This window comes from Gnatocerus cornutus, chromosome 6 (assembly GCF_029298725.1).
Source record: "Gnatocerus cornutus isolate USDA-ARS CGAHR chromosome 6, icGnaCorn1.1, whole genome shotgun sequence".
NCBI classification, from domain to species: Eukaryota; Metazoa; Arthropoda; class Insecta; order Coleoptera; family Tenebrionidae; genus Gnatocerus; species Gnatocerus cornutus.
The window spans coordinates 15,895,426-15,919,895 of record NC_142238.1 but is presented as its reverse complement, the minus strand read 5'-3'; the positions used below and the strand labels follow the sequence as shown (position 1 = coordinate 15,919,895).

General features: G+C 31.9%; 1 protein-coding gene across 1 annotated transcript in view; it reads left to right on the top strand.

The window, feature by feature from the left end:
* The first annotated feature begins 3,612 nt into the window (after window positions 1-3,612).
* tyn (trynity) overlaps window positions 3,613-24,470 on the top strand; it is a 35,199-nt gene continuing 14,341 nt past the window's right edge. The window contains exon 1 of the mRNA XM_088039362.1: window positions 3,613-3,827. The gene's annotated coding sequence lies outside the window, so the exon portion shown is untranslated. The remainder of the gene's footprint in view (window positions 3,828-24,470) is intronic.

The window sequence follows — 24,470 nt, the reverse complement described above, 5'->3', positions numbered from 1 at the left end:
AATTTTATTATAGATTGCCAGAAATTTTTACTTGGTATCCAAACAAAAAATTTCTAAAATTTGTGTTTTTTGATCCACAATTTTGGAATTTGGTGGAGTTAATAGACTACTTAAAAATAGTAACTTCCCCAAATTTCATGGCTGTAGCACAAAAATTACCGACATTACAATTTTATGTAAAGAATGTGGGAAATTTCTGTTAGGTCTCAAAAATTCAAATTTCTGAAATTTGAGTCTTTTGCTTTACAATTTTGAAATTTGGTGGAGTTAATAGACCACTTAGAAGTAGTAACTTAACCAAATTTCATAGCTGTAGCACCAAAATTACCGAAATTACGAATTTTAGAGAAGGACGTCAGAAATTTTTGCTTGATCTCAAAAATAAAAATTTCTAAAATTTGTGTCTTTTGCTCTACAAATTTGCAATTTGGTGGAGTTAATACAAAACTAAAAAATAATAACTTCCCCAAATTTCATAGCTGTAGCACTGAAATTACTAAAATTACAAATTTTATTATAGATTGCCAGAAATTTTTATTTGGTATCCAAACAAAAAATTTCTAAAATTTGTGTTTTTTGATTCACAATTTTGGAATTTGGTGGAGTTAATAGACTACTTAAAAATAGTAACTTCCCCAAATTTCATGGCTGTAGCACAAAAATTACCGACATTACAATTTTATGTAAAGAATGTGGGAAATTTCTGTTAGGTCTCAAAAATTCAAATTTCTGAAATTTGAGTCTTTTGCTTTACAATTTTGAAATATGGTGGAGTTAATAGACCACTTAGAAGTAGTAACTTAACCAAATTTCATAGCTGTAGCACCAAAATTACCGAAATTACGAATTTTAGAGAAAGACCTCAGAAATTTTTGCTTGGTCTCAAAAATAAAAATTTCTAAAATTTGTGTCTTTTGCTCTACAAATTTGCAATTTGGTGGAGTTAATACAAAACTAAAAAATAATAACTTCCCCAAATTTCATAGCTGTAGCACTGAAATTACTAAAATTACGAATTTTATTATAGATTGCCAGAAATTTTTACTTGGTATCCAAACAAAAAATTTCTAAAATTTGTGTTTTTTGATCCACAATTTTGGAATTTGGTGGAGTTAATAGACTACTTAAAAATAGTAACTTCCCCAAATTTCATGGCTGTAGCACAAAAATTACCGACATTACAATTTTATGTAAAGAATGTGGGAAATTTCTGTTAGGTCTCAAAAATTCAAATTTCTGAAATTTGAGTCTTTTGCTTTACAATTTTGAAATTTGGTGGAGTTAATAGACCACTTAGAAGTAGTAACTTAACCAAATTTCATAGCTGTAGCACCAAAATTACCGAAATTACGAATTTTAGAGAAGGACGTCAGAAATTTTTGCTTGATCTCAAAAATAAAAATTTCTAAAATTTGTGTCTTTTGCTCTACAAATTTGCAATTTGGTGGAGTTAATACAAAACTAAAAAATAATAACTTCCCCAAATTTCATAGCTGTAGCACTGAAATTACTAAAATTACAAATTTTATTATAGATTGCCAGAAATTTTTACTTGGTATCCAAACAAAAAATTTCTAAAATTTGTGTTTTTCGTTCTACAATTTTGCAATTTGGTGGAGTTAATGGACCACTTAAAAATAGTAACTTCCCCAAATTTCATGGCTGTAACACAAAAATTACCGACATTACAATTTTATGTAAAGAATGTGGGAAATTTCTGTTAGGTCTCAAAAATTCAAATTTGTGAAATTTGAGTCTTTTGCTTTACAATTTTGAAATTTGGTGGAGTTAATAGACCACTTAGAAGTAGTAACTTAACCAAATTTCATAACTGTAGCACCAAAATTACCGAAATTACGAATTTTAGAGAAGGACGTCAGAAATTTTTGCTTGATCTCGAAAATAAAAATTTCTAATATTTTTGTCTTTTGCTCTACAAATTTGGTGGAGTTAATACAAAGCTAAAAAATAATAACTTCCCCAAATTTCATAGCTACAGCACTGAAATTACTAAAATTACAAATTTTATTATAGATTGCCAGAAATTTTTACTTGGTATCCAAACAAAAAATTTCTAAAATTTGTTTTTCGTTCTACAATTTTGCAATTTGGTGGAGTTAATAGACCACTTAAAAATAGTAACTTCCTAAAATTTTATGGCTGTAGCACGAAATCTACCGACATTATAATTTTAAGTAAAGAACGTGGGAAATTTTTGTTAGGTCTCAAAAATTAAAATTTCTAAAATTTGAGTCCTTCGCTTTACAATTTTGCAATTTATTGGAGTTAATACACGACTAAAGAGTAGTAACTTCCCCAAATTTCATAGCTATTGCACTAAAATTACCAAAATTAGGAATTTTAGTACAGGATGCCGAAAAATTTTACTTGGTCTCCAAACGAAACATTTCTAAAATTTGTGGTTTTTGTTCTAGAATTTTGCAATTTGGCAGAGTTAATAGACCACTTAAAAATAGTAACCTCCTCAAATTTCATAGCTGCAGTACTAAAATTACTAAAATTACAAATTTGTAAGCTTGGGCAAATTACAAAGTTGCAGGATATGATAAAAAAAGTTCTTCATTCAAGATTAATAGTGTAACTTTATAGATTTTCCAAATTTTTTACAATAGTCCTTAAAATCCCTCCAGATTTTCTTAAGATTCTCCATATTTTCTTTAAATATCATCGATTTCCTCTGACTTTTCTTTAAGTATTTTTAAGTCCTTACATTTTGTGCAGATTTTCTTTAAAATTTTTCTTACAATTTAATTTTTATTGTCCTAAATAAAATCTTGGCCCTCCTATAAATCCATACTCAATAAACTATCCATTTTGCCGCAAATTATCTCCCTTTCATTCCAAAGTCATAAAAACGAACCGACGCGAGCTTATTAATATTTTCAGTGAAACCGGCATTTTTAATCTGATTATGTTTTACGGCTCAATTAAAAACAGTTAAATTAGGTGAGCAAATGCAAGTACCTAACAGTACCCATAGTCCTATGTGAACGGAAATCCTCCGGCGTATACAGCACTTGTTGAATCTTTCTCACATTTTCAATAAATCTCGCTCACGATGAACTTTTTCATGAATTTCTTTTGTTGGCGTCCACGTCGAGCTTCAAGCTGAAATTTAATAACTAAATATTCCGTAACGTAATCGCAAGGTCGTTTAGTCAATGACCGCCTTTACCACTTCCTTGAACTTGGAATGGAACTGGATCGGATCTGCATAAACAAAGTGACCACAACGAGTAAAGAGACCATTATGTCGATTTTTGCACGTTATCATTTCATTGGATTTATGAGAAAGAGGAATTGAACTGCTCGTTAGTCCGAGTCTTTTTGGGCCACCGCAATTAGCGTTTTTGCGCTGATTCCATCGCGAAATTGTGGGTGTTAAAGACCCACATTTCAACAGTAATTTTCGGTGATGAGAACCAGGTTACCAAAGCCCTGAAACCGAAAGGTCTAAGCCGAAAATTTTCACCCCAATTTTTGTTTTGGTCTAAAATAACAGTCCGAGTGCATCCACTGGACCTAACTGTTAAACCGACTCAGTAAGCGTGCAAAAAGCAAGGTTGCGACCAATAGCAGAAGAGTCATCGTGTTCTTAACCAATGGCCATCCTTGCATAACCGCCACAGCCGCAACTATAAGACAAGACACCTGTAAGTTGAACTCATTTCGTGTAAGACGCGGAAGGCCTACAAGAACGCGACTCAGCAGTGAACTTGAGGAACGGTTACGAAACGGTGCTGTGCTTTGTGTGTGGTGAGTTCAACGGCTGCTAGTTCTTAGGACTCGATTCCGGATTAGTTAAGGTAAGTCGAAATTTTCCAAAAACTGCCAAAAGGCTTTGCCCCAATGACATGGTTCCTGTTTTTGGGCATGAATCATCGCCACTTTTCAGTTTACAGTTATCTTATGAATACGATTTTGGGTTAAACACATTCAGATAACGGTGATGGTTCATCTCCAAAGACGATTTTCTAAGGAAATTCCATTAGCAATTAGTTTTTCTTTCGCGTTCATTAAAAAACGTTGAAAGTAAAAGAAGCTGAATCACTTCAGAGGACCATTAAGTAATCCAACTAATAGTATTGTGTTAAAAAAGTCTTTGGCGGTCTGAAATAAAGCTCTCTCGTAAAATTTAATAAGGGGGGTCAAGAAACGCACTTTTTCGTCGAATTTTAGGGCCGATTAATCAAAGTTTTTCGGACGACCTTGTGGTCATCTGAAGACGTCAACGACTCTAACCTGCGTGCTAATTGAAGATATTGTAGTAATTAAATTTGCCAGGACAAAAAGATAAAATCCATAGATGCTATCTTTCCAGTTGGAATAAGACAAACCATGTACTTAGATTTACAGTCTAATTAAGGCCACTCTTTAAATATTCCCATGTTGAAGCTCGAAGAAGCTTAACGAGTTATAATGAAACGTTGCGTACCAATAACGATATAAGTAATAATCTATCTACTTATTTATTGGAAATTTTTAGCTTTTCTTAAAAATTAAAATTTATAAAATCCGTCCCTGTTGCTTAAAAGAATTGAGATTTGGGACAGATAATAAACAAGTCAAAGATTTTAATCCTTGCAAATTTCATTGCCCTAACTTTAAATTTACTGAAAGTACAGGTCCGAATAGAAATTATTAGATATTTTTGGCCCGTTTTGCTTATGAAAATTTACAAAATCCGTCCCTGTTGCACAAAAAAATTGATATTTAGACCAAACAATAAACAAGTCAAAGATAGTAATCTTTTCAAATTTCATTGTCCTAACATCAAAATTACTAAAATTACAGGTGCGAATACAAAATATAGGAAATTTTTAGCTCGTCTTGAAAATGAAAATTTCTATAATCCGTCCCTGTTGCTTAAAAAAATTGAGATTTAGGACTAATAATAAACAAGTCAAAGGTAATAACTCTTGCAAATTTTATTGCCCTAACATCAAAATTACTTAAATTACAGGTCCAAATAGAAAATGTTGTATATTTTTGGCCCGTTTTGCAAATGAAAATTTACAGAATCCATCTCTGTTACACAAAAAATTTGATATTTGGAACAAACAATAAACAAGTCAAAGGTAGTAATCTCTCCAAACTTCATTGCCCTAACATCAAAATTACTAAAATTACAGGTCCAAATAGAAAGTATTAAACAATTTTAGCTCCTCTTGAAAACGAAAATTTCTAAAATTAGTCCCTGTTGCTCAAAAAATTTGAGATTTGGAACAGACAATAAACAAGTCAAAAATAGTACTTTATCCAAATTTCATTGCCCTACCCCCAAAACTGCCAAAATTACGGGTCCGAATAAAAAATATTGTAAATTTTTGGTTCGTCTTGAAAATGAAAATTTCAAAAATCCGTCCCTGTAGCTCAAACAATTTTAGATTTGAGACAGACAGCCAAGTTAGAATGAAGTAATATCGAACAAAATGTAACCTCGGTTATTAACATCGTAATTAGTTTCTCCGCAATCAAAGCTGTAAATCTTCCTCTGAACAGTTACATAGTAAATCCAACAAAAACTCGCTACCAAATATTTCAAAATTGTTCTTTGATCCGGAAAAATAACACGATGTAGTTTCCTGTCGTGATTGGACACAGCGGGTCACGATCAATCCAACTCTCTATGTTCGATAATACAATAAATTTCGAAGCTATTGAACACTGACAAGAACATCCATTCGTCTTCGAAGAAATTTGAAAGCAGGAGTAATTAAAATACGATTATAATTACTTCGTTCCCCCTTCGAATAAACATGTATTTTATTCAAAAAGGAAATCAACGCACCAATACGTCAAATTACACTTAATTACAGATATTCTCTTTCCACCGAGGGCTGCAAGTTACTGACCTAGGTTGAACTCTCAAGGTCGTCCAAGATGGTATAAATAGACTTGAGCCTCGGATAATGAATATCAAATAACTCAAACTGGTTTCCATGTACTCTATTTCAACCACGATACAATTTGTCAGTTTTGTTGCGAAAATTTTCTAAACAAGTCATCTCAGCGGCAAAGAAATTCGCAAGTCATACGTTAAATTAGCAGTCGATGTGAAAAAACGCCGATTTTTGCCACTGTTGGGTTGAAGAACAAAGGCGGATAGCGATGATTGCTGTAATTGCTAATGAATGGGCGAATAATTATGGAGATTCGATTCGGTTGGTTCACAGCTGTAGGTGGGAACTCCGTCATTATCATCATCATCATCATTAGTTCGGGGTATTCTTGATGGGTAAAGGTGGTAACCCTGTAGATGAGAAACAGCTTCTATTATATGGAAATAACAAAAAAGTAATAATGATTAATGAGGCAAATTCTTAAAATGGGTTCATTTTAGTAATAGCCAGAAACTTGTTAGTAAGTCGTAAAAATGGGAAATCGTAAATTCTGAAATTATCTGAGCAGGTACTGAGAACGGAAAATTGAGATCGTAAATTGGCGATGGTCTAAAAGTTCCAAAGAAGGATTTAAGACCGCAAATATTCACATTCTATAGATTTCAAGAATTCTAATATTTCTGGTTTAAAACTTTTTTGATTTTTTTCAGTTCGTTGATGTTCTAGTGAATTTGCATTAATGCACAACTCAAAAATAGTAACTCTTCCCCAAATTTCATAGTTATAGCACTAAAATTACCAAAATTACAAATTTTAGAAAAGGAGATCGGATATTTTTGCTTAGTCTCCAAACGAAAAATTTCTAAAAATTGTGTCTTTTGCTTTATAATTTTGCATTTCAGTGAAGTTAATGCACGACTCAAAAATAGTAACTTCCCCAAATTTCATAGATGTAGCACTAAAATTACCAAAATTACAAAATTTAGTGAAAAATATCAGAAATTTGTTGTTGGTCTCCAAAAGAAAAATTTCTAAAATTTGTGTCTTTTGCTTTATAATTTTGCATTTCAGTGAAGTTAATGCACGACTCAAAAATAGTAACTTCCCCAAATTTCATAGACGTAGCACTAAAATTACCAAAATTACAAAATTTAGTGAAAAATATCAGAAATTTGTTGTTGGTCTCCAAAAGAAAAATTTCTAAAATTTGTGTTTTTGGCTGTAAAATTTTGTAATGTGGTGGAGTTAATACATCAATAAAAAGTAGTATCTTATCCAAATTTCATAGCTATGGCACCAAAATTACGAATTTTATTGAAGGACGTCGAAAATTTTTGCTTGATTTCCAAAAGAAAAATTTCTAAAAATTGTGTCTTTTGCTTTATAATTTTGCATTTCAGTGAAGTTAATGCACGACTCAAAAATAGTAACTTCCCCAAATTTCATAGATGTAGCACTAAAATTACCAAAATTACAAAATTTAGTGAAAAATATCAGAAATTTGTTGTTGGTCTCCAAAAAAAAATTTCTAAAATTTGTGTTTTTGGCTGTAAAATTTTGTAATGTGGTGGAGTTAATACATCAATAAAAAGTAGTATCTTATCCAAATTTCATAGCTATGGCACCAAAATTACGAATTTTATTGAAGGACTTCGAAAATTTTTGCTTGATTTCCAAAAGAAAAATTTCTAAAAATTGTGTCTTTTGCTTTATAATTTTGCATTTCAGTGAAGTTAATGCACGACTCAAAAATAGTAACTTCCCCAAATTTCATAGATCTAGCAATAAAATTACCAAAATTACAAAATTTAGTGAAAAATATCAGAAATTTGTTGTTGGTCTCCAAAAGAAAAATTTCTAAAATTTGTGTTTTTGGCTGTAAAATTTTGTAATTTGGTGGAGTTAATACATCATTAAAAAGTAGTATCTTATCCAAATTTCATAGCTATGGCACCAAAATTACGAATTTTATTGAAGGACGTCGAAAATTTTTGCTTTATTTCCAAAAGAAAAATTTCTAAAAATGGTGTCTTTTGCTTTATAATTTTGCATTTCAGTGAAGTTAATGCACGACTCAAAAATAGTAACTTCCCCAAATTTCATAGATGTAGCACTAAAATTACCAAAATTACAAAATTTAGTGGAAAATATCAGAAATTTGTTGTTGGTCTCCAAAAAAAAATTTCTAAAATTTGTGTTTTTGGCTGTAAAATTTTGTAATGTGGTGGAGTTAATACATCAATAAAAAGTATTATCTTATCCAAATTTCATAGCTATGGCACCAAAATTACGAATTTTATTGAAGGACTTCGAAAATTTTTGCTTGATTTCCAAAAGAAAAATTTCTAAAAATTGTGTCTTTTGCTTTATAATTTTGCATTTCAGTGAAGTTAATGCACGACTCAAAAATAGTAACTTCCCCAAATTTCATAGATCTAGCAATAAAATTACCAAAATTACAAAATTTAGTGAAAAATATCAGAAATTTGTTGTTGGTCTCCAAAAGAAAAATTTCTAAAATTTGTGTTTTTGGCTGTAAAATTTTGTAAGTTGGTGGAGTTAATACATCATTAAAAAGTAATATCTTATCCAAATTTCATAGCTATGGCACCAAAATTACGAATTTTATTGAAGGACTTCGAAAATTTTTGCTTGATTTCCAAAAGAAAAATTTCTAAAAATTGTGTCTTTTGCTTTATAATTTTGCATGTCAGTGAAGTTAATGCACGACTCAAAAATAGTAACTTCCCCAAATTTCATAGATGTAGCACTAAAATTACCAAAATTACAAAATTTAGTGAAGAATATCAGAAATTTGTTGTTGGTCTCCAAAAGAAAAATTTCTAAAATTTGTGTTTTTGGCTGTAAAATTTTGTAATTTGGTGGAGTTAATACATCATTAAAAAGTAATATCTTATCCAAATTTCATAGCTATGGCACCAAAATTACGAATTTTATTGAAGGACTTCGAAAATTTTTGCTTGATTTATAAAAGAAAAATTTCTAAAAATTGTGTCTTTTGCTTTATAATTTTGCATTTCAGTGAAGTTAATGCACGACTCAAAAATAGTAACTTCCCCAAATTTCATAGATGTAGCACTAAAATTACCAAAATTACAAAATTTAGTGAAAAATATCAGAAATTTGTTGTTGGTCTCCAAAAAAAAATTTCTAAAATTTGTGTTTTTGGCTGTAAAATTTTGTAATGTGGTGGAGTTAATACATCAATAAAAAGTAGTATCTTATCCAAATTTCATAGCTATGGCACCAAAATTACGAATTTTATTGAAGGACTTCGAAAATTTTTGCTTGATTTCCAAAAGAAAAATTTCTAAAAATTGTGTCTTTTGCTTTATAATTTTGCATGTCAGTGAAGTTAATGCACGACTCAAAAATAGTAACTTCCCCAAATTTCATAGATGTAGCACTAAAATTACCAAAATTACAAAATTTAGTGAAGAATATCAGAAATTTGTTGTTGGTCTCCAAAAGAAAAATTTCTAAAATTTGTGTTTTTGGCTGTAAAATTTTGTAATTTGGTGGAGTTAATACATCATTAAAAAGTAATATCTTATCCAAATTTCATAGCTATGGCACCAAAATTACGAATTTTATTGAAGGACTTCGAAAATTTTTGCTTGATTTCCAAAAGAAAAATTTCTAAAAATTGTGTCTTTTGCTTTATAATTTTGCATTTCAGTGAAGTTAATGCACGACTCAAAAATAGTAACTTCCCCAAATTTCATAGATGTAGCACTAAAATTACCAAAATTACAAAATTTAGTGAAAAATATCAGAAATTTGTTGTTGGTCTCCAAAAGAAAAATTTCTAAAATTTGTGTTTTTGGCTGTAAAATTTTGTAATTTGGTGGAGTTAATACATCATTAAAAAGTAATATCTTATCCAAATTTCATAGCTATGGCACCAAAATTACGAATTTTATTGAAGGACTTCGAAAATTTTTGCTTGATTTCCAAAAGAAAAATTTCTAAAAATTGTGTCTTTTGCTTTATAATTTTGCATTTCAGTGAAGTTAATGCACGACTCAAAAATAGTAACTTCCCCAAATTTCATAGATCTAGCAATAAAATTACCAAAATTACAAAATTTAGTGAAAAATATCAGAAATTTGTTGTTGGTCTCCAAAAGAAAAATTTCTAAAATTTGTGTTTTTGGCTGTAAAATTTTGTAATTTGGTGGAGTTAATACATCATTAAAAAGTAGTATCTTATCCAAATTTCATAGCTATGGCACCAAAATTACGAATTTTATTGAAGGACGTCGAAAATTTTTGCTTTATTTCCAAAAAAAAAATTTCTAAAAATTGTGTCTTTTGCTTTATAATTTTGCATTTCAGTGAAGTTAATGCACGACTCAAAAATAGTAACTTTCCCAAATTTCATAGTTATAGCACTAAAATTACCAAAACTACGAATAATGGTGAAGCATGTCGGAAATGTTGCTTGCTCTGCAAAAGAAAAATTTCTAAAATTTGTGTCTTCTGCTTCACATTTTTGCAATTTAGTGGAGTATTAACACGACTCAAAAATAGTAACTTTCCTAAATTTCATAGCTGCAGCACTAAAATTACCAAAATTACGAATTTTAGTAAAAGATGTGGGAAATTTTTGCTTGCTCTCCAGAAAAAAAATTTCGAAAATTTGTATCTTTTGCTCTACAATTCTGCACTTTGGTAAAATTAATACGCGACTCAAAAATAATAATTTTCCCAAATTTCATATCAATAAAACCAAAATTACCAAAATTACGAATTTTATTGAAAAACGTCGGATATTTTAGCTTCCTCTTAAAAATGAAAATTTCTAAAATCCGCCAGTGATACCATTCTAAAAAACTAAGCTAAAAATACCACTGTTAAAAGTGAATGCAACCACAATCTTTCAACCTGTCAAAGTAATAAACCGGCGCCAAGAAACAAGCTAAAACCTATTTTCATCCGTCTTTCTTAAGTACTCTTAAATCTAGATACGAATCTCGGCCTTGCTCTCTCTGTTTATTTTCCTTTTGAAACCTCCAGCAGGTGAGACATATCAACTGCAAGTCATTGTAAGAATGTGTCAAATCAAATTATTAATTAATAACTCGCTGTCAGTAATTAATGACTAATAACCTGCAGAAGGACAAACCACCCGTCATTACCGTTTTGATCTACACAAGTGACATTCCTGCGGCTGAAGCCCGTCCGTCATTTTTACAACAGACATGAGCTCTTAATTACAGTAATCTTGTAAACTTATCACTTGAATGTAAAATGATACCTGCGAGTCTTCCCACGATCAATCATTGATTTATTGATCAGTAACACAACGGGCAGTGTGCGCAAATCATCGATCATTATCACTACCTGAATATCAATCACGGTCACTTTTGATCGAGTCAGATGACCTATAACCTGGGAAATACTAGACCTACATTGGAATTTTTGTCACCTCTCAAACTGTATATACGCGAAGTTTATTATGCCTACTGCTATGAATTAACTGTGAAATTTGAATAATAGTGTTTGTGGGTATTGAGATCGCGGCGATTTAGTGGTATGTTAAACATAAAACGACAGTTATATATCAATAGGATGGACCCACTCAAATATTAACAGTACAAGAGTACCGATACGTAATGAAATCGGTATAAATCAGCAGCATTCAACATATGTTAAGTTTATTTGCATAACCGTAAATGAAATAGGTAGTCGATTTGCACATCTCGTTAATCCGAGATTTTTGTTTGGATTGGAATTTTTCATTATCGCGATTTAGAACACGAAGAGACGTGGCTGAGATTACACGACATTAATGGCACCAACTGAATTGGTAATGACATTGGAGATGTTTGCAATGCAACAAGGATAAAAGCGACGTTTGTGGAAATGTAAATATCTCACAATTAACATCGCAGTCTCAAGAATCTGGGAGTTACATAAGACGAAATTATACCCAATGCAGTCATTAAACCGCTCCTCCGATTTGATTTATGCTCGTTTTTTATAACGGGGCGATTTTGTAGGTCAACGCGATCGAATCTTAAACATGTTTGGAATTTTTTCGATCAACCTGTATACATTTTTTACACGCTTGATATGTAGGACATCCATTCCGAGAACAGGGGAGCTTAGTTATAAGGGTTGTTTTTCGGACGCGCTGGAGTGTGACATGTGAGGCCATAAAAAGAACGAAACAAAGACGCTTTGGCCCGTTTTCAAATCGACTCTTTTTGGACTTGAACTTGATATACTAACTCCTGGAGAAAATTTACGACACGACTGATTACAGCACCTTTAAATTATTTCCCGGAAAATGCAAATTCGGTACCTGACAGAATATTTCATCGCCGCGGAATAATGAAAAAGCTTTACAAAGGGTGTGACAGCAGCGAGATACAAACTGAATGTCACGTCAGGCGACATCTGGAAGACGTGTTTCTGGAATTACGTAAATTGATGATATTAATTGCGAAAGCGTAATCTGTGACGAGCGACTTAATGGAGCACCAAGAGGACCTTGACAATGGCGGAGAAAGTTCAATGCACTATGTTGGCCTTCGATCAAGATACTCTTGAGGAACACTTCCTCACTGCCTCGAAACCTACATTCGGACCCACGCGGAAATATTAAAAGTGCTAAACGAGCCATTAAAAAGAGATTCTGGGCATTCGCTGAAGTGTTACAATGTCTTTAATTCGGTAGTTTCAAATTTTTATGAGCGATGGATTTTCAATTCTGCGCGGCGTCTAACAGCCATCTCATTTTCTAGGTTCTTGAGTTTTTTTCATTCTTCGCATTCTTCAGATTGGGTAGATTTTTTATTCGAATTAGTCGAATTCTTTGGAATTTCGGACTTTAGTTTCTGGTACTCCTTTGATTATTTAGATTTTTCTATGCTTTTCAGGGTTTTTTCATCTGCAATTTTTCTGCAAACTTCGTGGATTTTTTCGATTCATTGCATAATTTTATTTCATTGTAACCTTCACAATTTTGACGCTAGGGCAATGAAATTTGAAGGAAATACTCTTCTAAACTTGTTGACTGCCTGTCCCAAATCTCAAATTTTTTGAGCAACAGGGACGGATTTTCCAAATTTTTATTTTCAAGACGAGCCAAAAACCTCCAATATTTCCATTCGGACTTGTAATTTTGGTAGTTTTGACACTAACACAATAAAATTTGGAGAGATTACACTTTTTAACTCAAGGATTATTTGTCCTAAATCTCAAATTTTTTGAACAACAGAGGCGGATTTTATAAATTTTTATTTTCAAGACGTGCCTAAAATTTCCAATATTTCCATTCGCACCTGTAAGTTTGCTAGTTTTGAGGGTAAGACAATAAAATTTGGAGAGATTACTACTTATAACTTGTTTATTGCGTGTCCAAAATTTCAAATTTTTTTAACAACAGGGACGGATTTTAGAAATTTTTATTTTCAAGTCGAGCGTAATTTTATTCGAACTAAAACACTAAAACAATGAAATTTAGAAGTATTAGATTTTTTAACTTATTAATTGTCTCTTCTAAATCCCAAATTTTTTGAGCAACAGGGACGGGTTTAAGAAATTTTCATTTTCAAGACAAACCAAAAAGTTTCAATATTTTCCATCCAGACTTGTAATTTTGGGAGTTTTAAAGTTAGGACAATAAAATTGAGAGAGATTACTATTTTTGCTTTGTTTATTGTCTGTTCCAAATCCCAAAGATTTTGAGCAACAGAGACATTTTAATTAGTTAGTTCAATAAAAATTGGACAGATTACTATCTATACCGTGTTTATTATCTGCCCCACACCTCAAATTTTTTGAGCAACAGGGGCGTATTTTAGAAATTTTTATTTTCAAGACAAGCCAAAATTTTCTAATATTTTTCATTCGGACGTGTAATTTTAGTAATGTTAATGCTAGAGTAATGATAATGAAATATAAAGACATTACTACTTTTGATTTGTTTATTGCCTGTACCAAATTTCAAATCTTTTGAGCAACAGGGACGGATTTTAGAAATTTTTATTTTGAAAACGTGTCAAAAATTTGCAATATTTTACATTTGGACTTGTAATTTTGGTAGTTTTGAGGGTAAAACAATAAAATTTGGAGAGATTACTATTTTTAACTTGTTTATTGGTTGTCCTAAATCTCAAATTTCTTGAGCAACAGGAACGGATTTTAGAAATTTTCATCTTCGAGACGAGCCTAAAATTTCCAATATTTTCCATTCGAATGTGTAATTTTAGTAGTCTTGACGCTAGAGTAATGAAATTTGGAGAGAATAATATCTTTGACTTGTTTATTGTCTCCACCAAATCTCAATTTTTTTGAGCAACAGGGACGGATTTCAGAAATTTTCATTTTCTAATGCAGCCTAATACTTTTCATTCGGATCAGTAACTTTTTAACAGTTTTAACGCTAGGGCAATGAAATTTAAAGGTATTACTCTTGATAACACGCTAACTGCCTGTCTCAAATCTCAACTTTTTTGAGCAACAGAGATGGATTTTAGAAATTTTTATTTTCAAGGTTAGCCAAAAATTTTCAATATTTTCTATTCGAACCTTTAATTTGGGTAGTTTTGAGGGTAAAGCAATAAAATTTGAAGAGAGTACTATTTATGAGTTGTTTATTATCTGTCTCAAATCTCGATTTTTTTTAAGCAATGGGGACGGATTTTAAATCTTCATTTTCAAGACAAACCAAAAATTTCCAGTATTTTCCCATTCGGACCTGTAATTTTAATAATTTTGAGGGTAAGACAATAAAATTTGGAGAGATTACTGATTATGACTTGTGTATTGTTTGATCCAAATCTAAAATGATTAGATTTCCCAGTTTTTTTTCAAAATTCATTCTAAACACAAATTCAGAAATAACTCAAAAATTGTTTATTGCAGCACAAACTTTTCCTAAAGCTCAGACGTCCACTCCAAACTTTTTTTTGTATTATTTACAGTACTGAAAACTTAATGAGCATCCGAAAAACTTTTGATTAAAATCCTCTTTCATTACATCACTATTTGCGTATTCCCGAGTTTTCGCCATCATTTATCAATTTTCCTTGAAGCTGTAAAAAGATTAAAACTTGAATTAATATAACGATAGCCGACTCCTCTGGGTAATTCGTTGACGACTCCTGCGAGATCGCCTCTATAAAACTTGAGAGCAGGTAAATAAAATTTGACTATCTTGGCCCTCGTTCAAAATTGAACTATGAATGGTTTTCTGATGCGGAGAAACTTAATCCGAGCACAGCCGTTGAATTCGATGAAAATAAAACCGTCCATGAACCCTTCAGTCTTAAAAAAGCATCGACCGCAATTTGCCTCTTCTGATTCTTCTTTTTAAAGACTTCTTTGTAGTCCCAACAAGAAATCTCTTTGTGTGTGGTGCGAATGCAGACTTGGATTGCAAACATGCAACCGCTCGCGATTCAGGATAATCGTCTCAACGCTTCCACGTCTTAGGGATAATGGAAACGTGCAGAAAGCGTAACCGTGGCACGTACGAGCATTTGGCACCTAGCTTGACCACATGATCGATCACAGTTTTATGTGAATCCCACGCTGAAAATTTTTCCTTCTCGTGTTCAACGACCGATTTCTATTGTAAGGAAGGAAAAATGCACAACGTGAGCTTGACACTATCTTGTTCGGAGACAAGGATGAAAGGGAAAAAAAGGAGTTTGCTTCGCGTGCTTGCATGTCTGCATAAATTATCTCTGGACGAAAAGAGGTGAACAAAGGAGATGACCACTCCGCGAAATCAATTTCAACTAGCTCGGTGGTAATTTCGCCCAGTTCGCCCTCCACGTATACGGAAACCATTATTTTCTGTTTTATTTAATATAATAAGCTCCAGGAATCCGGTAACCCTTCCATAACCACACTATTAACGTAATTACGCGGCATGACCGTGCCTTATTCGGAATATAAACTTCTCGGATAAACATTTACATGAAATTAGTTGCAATGAAAATCTCGAAAGCTACTTATGGGCAAATTATCTTCATTTCCATGCGGCTGTAAAACTTATGGCCGATCTGTCTTATTAGAGACATCCTGCATTTATACTTCTTCCGCTTCGTAATAATAATAAAACACTTGGCAATCTTTTCACCAAGACTTTGATCCAATAACAATGTTCAAGTTCTTTTTGATGAATAAAAAATGGGCGAGTCTGAAAAACCCGTTGGAAGGTCGTGTGTAGTAAATTAGCAATGTGATGCTGATGACAAAAACGTTCACATGAGGTCAATCCCATTTTAAGACGGACGAATTTTAGAAATTTTCATTTTGAAGACGAGCCAAAATTTCCAATATTTTTCATTCGGACGTGTAATTTTTGTAGTTTTGACTCTAACGTAATGAATTTTGCAAAGATAACTGTTTTTGACTTGGTTATTGTCTGCACCAAATATCAAATTTTTTGAGCAACAGGGGCGGATTTTAGAAATTTTTATTTTCAAGACGAGCCAAAAATTTCTAGGAGTAATATTTTTCATTCGGACGTGTAATTTTAGTAGTTTTGATGCGAGGGTAATGAAATTTGAATACATTACTATCTTTGACTTGTTTATTGTCTATACCAAATATCACATTTTTTGAGCAACAACATTTTCATTTTTAAGACGAGCTAAAAATTTACAAAATTTTCCAATCGATCCTATAATTTTAATCGTTTTGAGAGTAGGGCAATAAAATTTGGAAAGATTACTACTTATGACTTGTTTATTGTCTGCTAAAAATCTCAAATTTTTTGAGCAAAAGGGACGCCTTTTAAAAATTCTCATTTTTAAGACAAAATAAAAATTTACAATATTTTCCAATCGATCCTATAATTTTGGTAGTTTTGACAGTAGGTCAAAAAAATTTAGAGAGATTACAACTTATGACTTGTTAACGTCTCTGTAATTCTCGTAATTTTAGTGATTTTGAGGCTAGAATAATGAAATTTGGAAAGACTACTATTTTTGATTTGTTTATTGTTTGTTCCAAATTTCATATTTATTGAGCTACAGGGACGGATTTTAGAACTTTTCATTTTAAAGACGAGCTAATAATTTCCAATATTTTCCATTCGAACCTGTAATTTTAGTAATTTTGATGTTAAGGCAATGAAATTTGGAGAGGTTACTATTTTTGACTTGTCTATTGTCTATTCCAAATTTCAAATTTTTTGAGCTACAGGGACGGATTTTAGAAATCTTCATTTTAAAGACGAGCCAAAAATTTCCAATATTTTCCATTCGAACCTGTAATTTTAGTAATTTTGAGGCTAGAATAATGAAATTTGGAGAGAGTTCTACTTTTGACTTATTTATTGTTTGTCCCAAATCTCAAATTTTTTGAACAACAGGGACGGATTTTAGAAATTTTCAGTTTGAAGACGAGCCAAAAATTTCCAATATTTTTCATTCGCACGTGTAATTTTTGTAGTTTTGTTGCTAAGGTAATAAAATTTAGACACATTACTATTTTTGGTTTGTTTATCGTCTGTACCAAAAATAAAATTTTTTGAGCAACAGGGACGGATTTTAGAAATTTTCATTTTCAAGACGAGCCAAAAATTTGTAATATTTTTTATTCGGACGTGTAATTTTAGTAGCTTTGATGCTATGGTAATGAAATTTGGAGACATTACTATTTTTAACTTGTTTGTTGTCTGCCCCAAATCTCACATTTTTTGAGCAACAGAGGCGGATTTTAGAAATTTTCATTTGCAAAACGGGCCAAAAGTATCCAATATTTTCTATTCAGACCTGTAATTTTAGTAATTTTGATGTTTGAGCAATAAAATTTGGAGAGGCTACTATCTTTGACTTTTTCATTGTCTGTCCTAAATCTCAAATTTCTTAAGCAACAGGGGCGGATTTTAGAAATTTTTATTTTTAAGACGAGCCAAAAATTTATCATATTTTCCATTCTAACCTGTAATTTTAGTAATTTGGATGTTAGAGCAATTAAATTTGGAGAGGTTACTATTGTTGACTTGTCTATTATCTGCCCTAAATCTCACATTTTTGAGCAACAGAGGCAGATTTTAGAAATTTTCATTGTCAAGACGAGCCAAAAATTTGTAATATTTTTCATTCGGACGTGTAATTCTAATAGTTTTGATGCTATGGTAATTAAATTTGGAGACATAACTATTTTTAACTTGTTTGATGTCTGCCCCAAATCTCACATTTTTTGAGTAACAGAAGCGTATTTTAAAAATTTTCATTTGCAAAACGGGCCAAAAATATCCAATATTTTTTATTCAGACCTGTAATATTAGTAATTTTGATGTTAGAGCAATGAAATTTTGAGAGGCTACTATCTTTGACATTTTTATTGTCTGTTCTAAATCTTAAATTTCTTGAGCAACAGGTGCCAATTTTAGAAATTTTTATTTTTAAGACGAGCCAAAAAGATCCAATATTTTCTATTCAGACCAGTCATTTTAGTAACTTTGATGTTAGAGCAATGAAATTTGAAGAGGTTACTATCTTTGATTTCTCTATTGTCTGTCCCAAATCTCACATTTTTTGAGCAACAGAGGCGGATTTTAGAAATTTTCATTGTCAAGACGAGCCAAAAATTTGTAATATTTTTCATTCGGACGTGTAATTTTAATAGTTTTGATGCTATGGTAATGAAATTTGGAGACATTACTATTTTTAACTTGTTTGATGTCTGCCCCAAATCTCACATTTTTTGAGCAACAGAAGCGGATTTTAAAAATTTTCATTTGCAAAACGGGCCAAAAATATCCAATATTTTTTATTCAGACCTGTAATTTTAGTAATTTTAATGTTAGAGCAATGAAATTTGGAGAGGCTACTATCTTACTATTTTTGACATTTTTATTGTCTGTTCTAAATCTTAAATTTCTTGAGCAACAGGTGCCAATTTTAGAAATTTTTATTTTTAAGACGAGCCAAAAAGATCCAATATTTTCTATTCAGACCAGTCATTTTAGTAACTTTGATGTTAGAGCAATGAAATTTGGAGAGGTACTATCTTTGATTTCTCTATTATCTGTCCCAAATCTCAAATTTTTTGAGCAACAGAGGCGGATTTTAAAAATTTTTGTATACAAGATATTCAATATTTTCTATTCGGACCTGTAATTTTGCTAATTTTGATGAAATTTCTAGAAGTTATTATTTTTGTCTTGTCTATTTTCTGTTCAAAATTTCAAATTTTTTAAGCAACGTGGAAAAATTTTAGAAATTTTTCTATTCTAGACAAGCCAAAAATCATATAGGCAAATTACCTTCAGTTCCATGTGGCTATAAAACATCCTGCTACACTTCTGCCGCTTCGTAATAAAAATAAAACACTTGGAAGTCTTCGCATCAAGATTTTGATCCAATAACAATCTTCAACTTCTTTCCGATGAATAAAATATGGGCTCTCCTAAAAAACCCGTTGGAAGCTCGTGTGCAGTAAATTAGCAATGTGACGACAAAAACGTTCACGTGAGCCGAATCCCATTTTAAGGCGACGAAGAATGCAAAGTACTGCGAAGAAAAAATGGTAAAAACGGTATTTAACAAGTACTTGTGGGTCAAGCGTCAGTTGGTCTTCAAGTACCGTTCGCGAAACATCCGTTTGAGCTTATGACAACCACGTTGATTATCATTAGAGTCATTAGATGAAAATGCAAAGGGCAAAATCAAAATGCGGGTCAGATTCCCAGACTCGAGAGATTCACTTCGGAGATTTTTCCAGATAGAAGGTGCACCTGAATAAATAAACATCAATTTAAATAAATGAATACAGATGCGCGATTTGTATCATAAATCTATTACGGGAGCTGGAAAAGCGAAAAGTAGAAGAGAAGGGCGGCTATTCACTACCATCCGTTGCAATTTCGAATTAAAAACTGTCCTAAGAATGCACTTTCTGCGATTTATCTTTCTCGGTTGGACGTTAATAGTCTAAGACGTCCCATAATTCCTTTGCGGCGGATGAAGAAAATTAATAAATTGGTCTGAATTTCTGATGAAGTAAAATAAAATAGTCGGATTGGATTCAACCCCTGCACTTTTCATAAATTTTCCCCAGCGTATCCATTTGATCAATGATGACCCTTTTCGCCCTTTCTCCACGCTTTCAGGCTAACAGACTCCTTTCGCAAATACGCTCAATTATTGTATTACCCAACAACGGATTTATGACGGACAAGAAAAATGCTTTCCCGCGTAATTGCCAGACTTGCTAAATTACTTATTACCGCATCTTCTCTAACGGACCTAGCAGAGTCAATTATAAATGACAACATAATAATGGTGTACTTTTATATCCGCCAACGTATCATCATCGTAATTTCCGACTCGATAATTTCGGTTGTTACGAAAAAAGGTTTAACAAGGTGGACATACCATTGGTGGCACTGTGCCATACCGTTACGAGATCAGATCGTAGGAGGCCATGATATGACCCTAGGTGCCAGACGGCAACCGCTATGAGGCCCCAAAGACACGACGTGGCGCCGGAATAATGGCCTCGATGCACGTTCTAGGAAAAGAAGATGGAAGCACGCCAAAACTGCAATGGGTGTGTGAGGTGTCAGCTCGTGTCAGTGTTAAATTGGCCGGTGAATGTTTGCAAATCTGAAGACAGCTGGAGATTAGTTATCGGGTGAAGACCGATTCGAATAAGGCGGTGCGGTTTTTTGCAGATTTAGAAGGCTTGACAGAAACAAGTTTGTCACGAAGAATGATAATTATACACTATTTTACTTCTTTTTTTTCGTGTTGGGCTACTGGATTTAGATCAGCTGACAGTAACTGGTAATTTTAACGCAAGAGCAGTCAAGTTTATTAAATTGTAAGCCAAACAAGACACTTTATGGAAATAAACCGAAAATTTCCAAAAAAAAGTTATTAAAGCTTGTATCTCTGGTCATTTTAACACCATATCTATAAAATTTAGGGAGATTACTAATTTCGATTCGTTTGTTTTCTGTCCTAAACGCCAATTTTTTTAATCAACAGAGACGGATTTTAGAAATTTTTATTTACAAAACGGATCAAAAATATCCAATATTTTCTATTCGCACCTGTAATTTCGGTAGTTGTGGGGGTAGGGCAATGAAATTTAGAGAGGTTACTATTTTTGACGTGTCTATTATCTGTTCCAAATTTTTTTGAGCCACAGAGACGGATTTTCAAAATTTTCGTTTGTAAAACGAGCCAAAATATCCAATTTTTTCTATTCGTACCTGTAATTTCGGCAATTTTAAGGGTATGGCAATAAAATTTGGAAAAATTACCTAGTATATTTTGTTATTAAATTGTTATTAAATTATACCTTGTTTATTGTCTGTTCCAAATTTCAATTTTTTTGAGCAACAGGGAAGGATTTTAGAAATTTTCATTTTCACAACGAGCTAAAAATTTCCAATATTTTATATTCGAACCTGTAATTTTAGTAATTTTGATGTTAAAGCAAAGAAACTTAAAGAGGTTACTATCCTTGACCTGTCTTGTCTGTCCCAAATTCCAAACTTTTTGAGCAACAGAGAAAGATTTTAGAAATTTTTATTTGCAAAACGAGCCAAAAATATCCAATATTTTCTATTATGACCTGTAATTTTAGTAATTTTGATTTTAGGGGAATGAAATTTGAAAAAGTTACTATTTTTGACTTGTCCACTATCTGGTCCAAATTTCAAATTTTTTGGGCAACGGGGACGGATTTTAGAAATTTTGATTTTAAAGACAAGCCAAAAATATCCAATATTTTCTATTCAGACCTACAATTTTAGTAATTTTAATGTTAGAGCAAAGAAATTTGAAGAGGTTACTATCTTTGGCTTGTCTATTGTCTGTCCCAAATTTCAAATTTTTTTAGCAACAGAGACGGATTTTAGAAATTTTTATTTGCAAAACGGGTCAAAAAATATCCAATATTTTTCATTCGAACCTGTAATTTCAGAAATTTTGAGGGTAGGGCAATGAACTTTGTAAAAGTTACTATTTTCGACTTGTTTATTATTTGCTAAAAATTTAAATTTTTTTGAGTAACAGGGACGGATTTTAAAAATTTTTCTTTTGACGACGAGCTAAAATTTTCCAATATTTTACATTCAGACCTGTAATTTTGATAGTTTTGAGGCTAGGACAATGAAATTTGGAGAAATTACTAGTTTTGACTTGTCTATTGTCTGTTCTAAATTTCCATTTTTTTGAGCAACAGAAACGGATTTTAGAAATTTTCATTTGCAAAACGAGCCAAAAATATCCAAAATTTTCTATTCGAACCTGTAATTTTGACAGTTTTGACAATACAACAATAAAATTTGGAGAAATTATTATCTTAAACCTGTTGACTGCTTGTCCTAAATCTCACATTTTTTGAAAGACAGAGACGGATTTTAGAAATTTTCTTTTCAAGACGAGCCAAAATTTTCCAATATTTTTCATTCGAACCTGTAATTTTTTTAGTTGTAAGGGTAGGGCAATAAAATTTTGAGAAATTACTATTTATACCTTGTTTATTGTCTGTCCCTAATCTCAATTTTTTTTAGCAACAGAGACGGATTTTAGAAATTTTTATTTGCAAAATGGGTCAAAAATATCCAATATTTTTCATTCGAACCTGTAATTTCAGTAGTTTTGGGGGTAGGGAAATCAACATTGGAAAAGTTACTTAACTTGTCTATTATTTGCTCCAAATTTAAAATTTTTTGAGTAACAAAGACGGATTTTAAAAATGTTTCTTTTAACGACGAGCTATAAATTTCTAATATTTTAGATTCAGACCTGTAATTTTGGTAGTTTTGAGGCTAGGAGAATGAATTTTGGACAAATTACTATTTTTGACTTGTCTATTGCCTGTTCTAAATTTCAAATTTTTTTAGCAACAGAGACGGATTTTAGAAATTTTTATTCGCAAAACGGGTCAAAAATATCCAAAATTTTTTATTCGGACCTGTAATTTTGACAGTTTCGACAATACCACAATAAAATTTGGAGAGATTATTATTTTAAACCTGTTGACTGTTTGTCCCAAATCTAACATTTTTTAAGAGACAGAGACGGATTTTAGAAATTTTCTTTTCAAGACAAACCAAAATTTCCCAATATTTTTCATTCGGACCTGTAATTTTGGTAGTTTTACGGGTAGGGCAATAAAATTTGGAGAAATTACTATTTATACCTTGTTTATTGTTTGTTCCAAATCTCAATTTTTTTAATAGACGGATTTTAGAAATTTTTATTTGCAAAACGAGCCAAAAATATCCAAAATTTTATATTCGGACCTGTAATTTTTAGTAATTTTGATGTTAAAGCAATGAAATTTGGAGAGAATACTGCTTTTGACTTTTCTATTGACTGTACCAAATCTCACATTTTTTTGAGACAAAGGGACGGATTTTAAAAATTATTATTTTCAAAACGAGCTAAAAATTTCCAATATTTTTATTCGGACCTGTAATAATTGTAATAATTGTAGTTTCAATTTGGAGAGATAACTATTTTTGATCTGTTGACTGTTTGTCAAAAATCTCACAATAATAAAGCAAAAACCACTGATTTTAAATTACTTTTAGATGAACTGAGAACTGTAAAAAAAATTATTAAGTGGAAAACGGGCGAAAAATTCCCAGCCTTAAGTGATCAAACTTTTTGATAGGCAATCGATTTATTAGCACAAGTAAATTAGATCATAAAACGATCGTAAAAGTTGAAATTTAACAGCGCAATGCACGTTAAAATCTAATGAAGAAACAAATCCAAATATTTTTTAAATTTGAAATAACTGCTCTTCTCTCAATTATATCCGCATAACGTAACATTGAGGTTTATTCCTCCCACAAGCGATCTTCATCTAGGTAATAATCTTGTGTCGAAACAAGTCCTCCTGCATCCATGATCTTAATGCATGTCATCCGACAATGGATGTCATTGTCGTAAGCACCACTTCGGAATGTAAATTAACCACAACACGCCACGAACATCGAGCGATTCGAATCTTATTTAGAGCATTGAAATTTAGAATCACGTTTCGTTGAGTTCGTGTGTTAATTCGTCATGGGAACAAGTTACCATTTCGCCATCACATATTTCACCCGATCGCGACAATTACCCAGAATGAGAAAAATTTCTTTGTATTTTTCGCTTGGGAATTAATTAACGAAATTAGTGTGTTGAGGAGTGCAAATTAACGGTTCAATTAACGGTAACGAGTATAAGTAGCGCGCGCTGTTAAGACTCCGGTTATCACATACTCGTTTATCTTGTCTCCGGCTACAAAGCTGTCTAATTAATTATGTTTCCTTTCCATTTCGAATAATCGAACTGTCAAGAAAGCGAAAGTGATAAAAACCGGTGAGGAATGCGGCTCGAACGGCTAAAAATGGAGAGGACAAGAAGATGGCAACACTTTTTTGATGCACGAGTGCACTTTGGATACTCTACGAATGTTGAGCGTTCACACTTGGAAAATCGCCGGGTTTTTGTTACTTGTTGGTTGTAAAGCAAACTTCATTAGCATTGAGCAACAGAGACGGATTTTAGAAATTTTTATTTTCAAGACGAGTCAAAAATATCCAATATTTTCTATTCAGACCTGTAATTTTAATATTTTTGATGCTAAAGCAATGAAATTT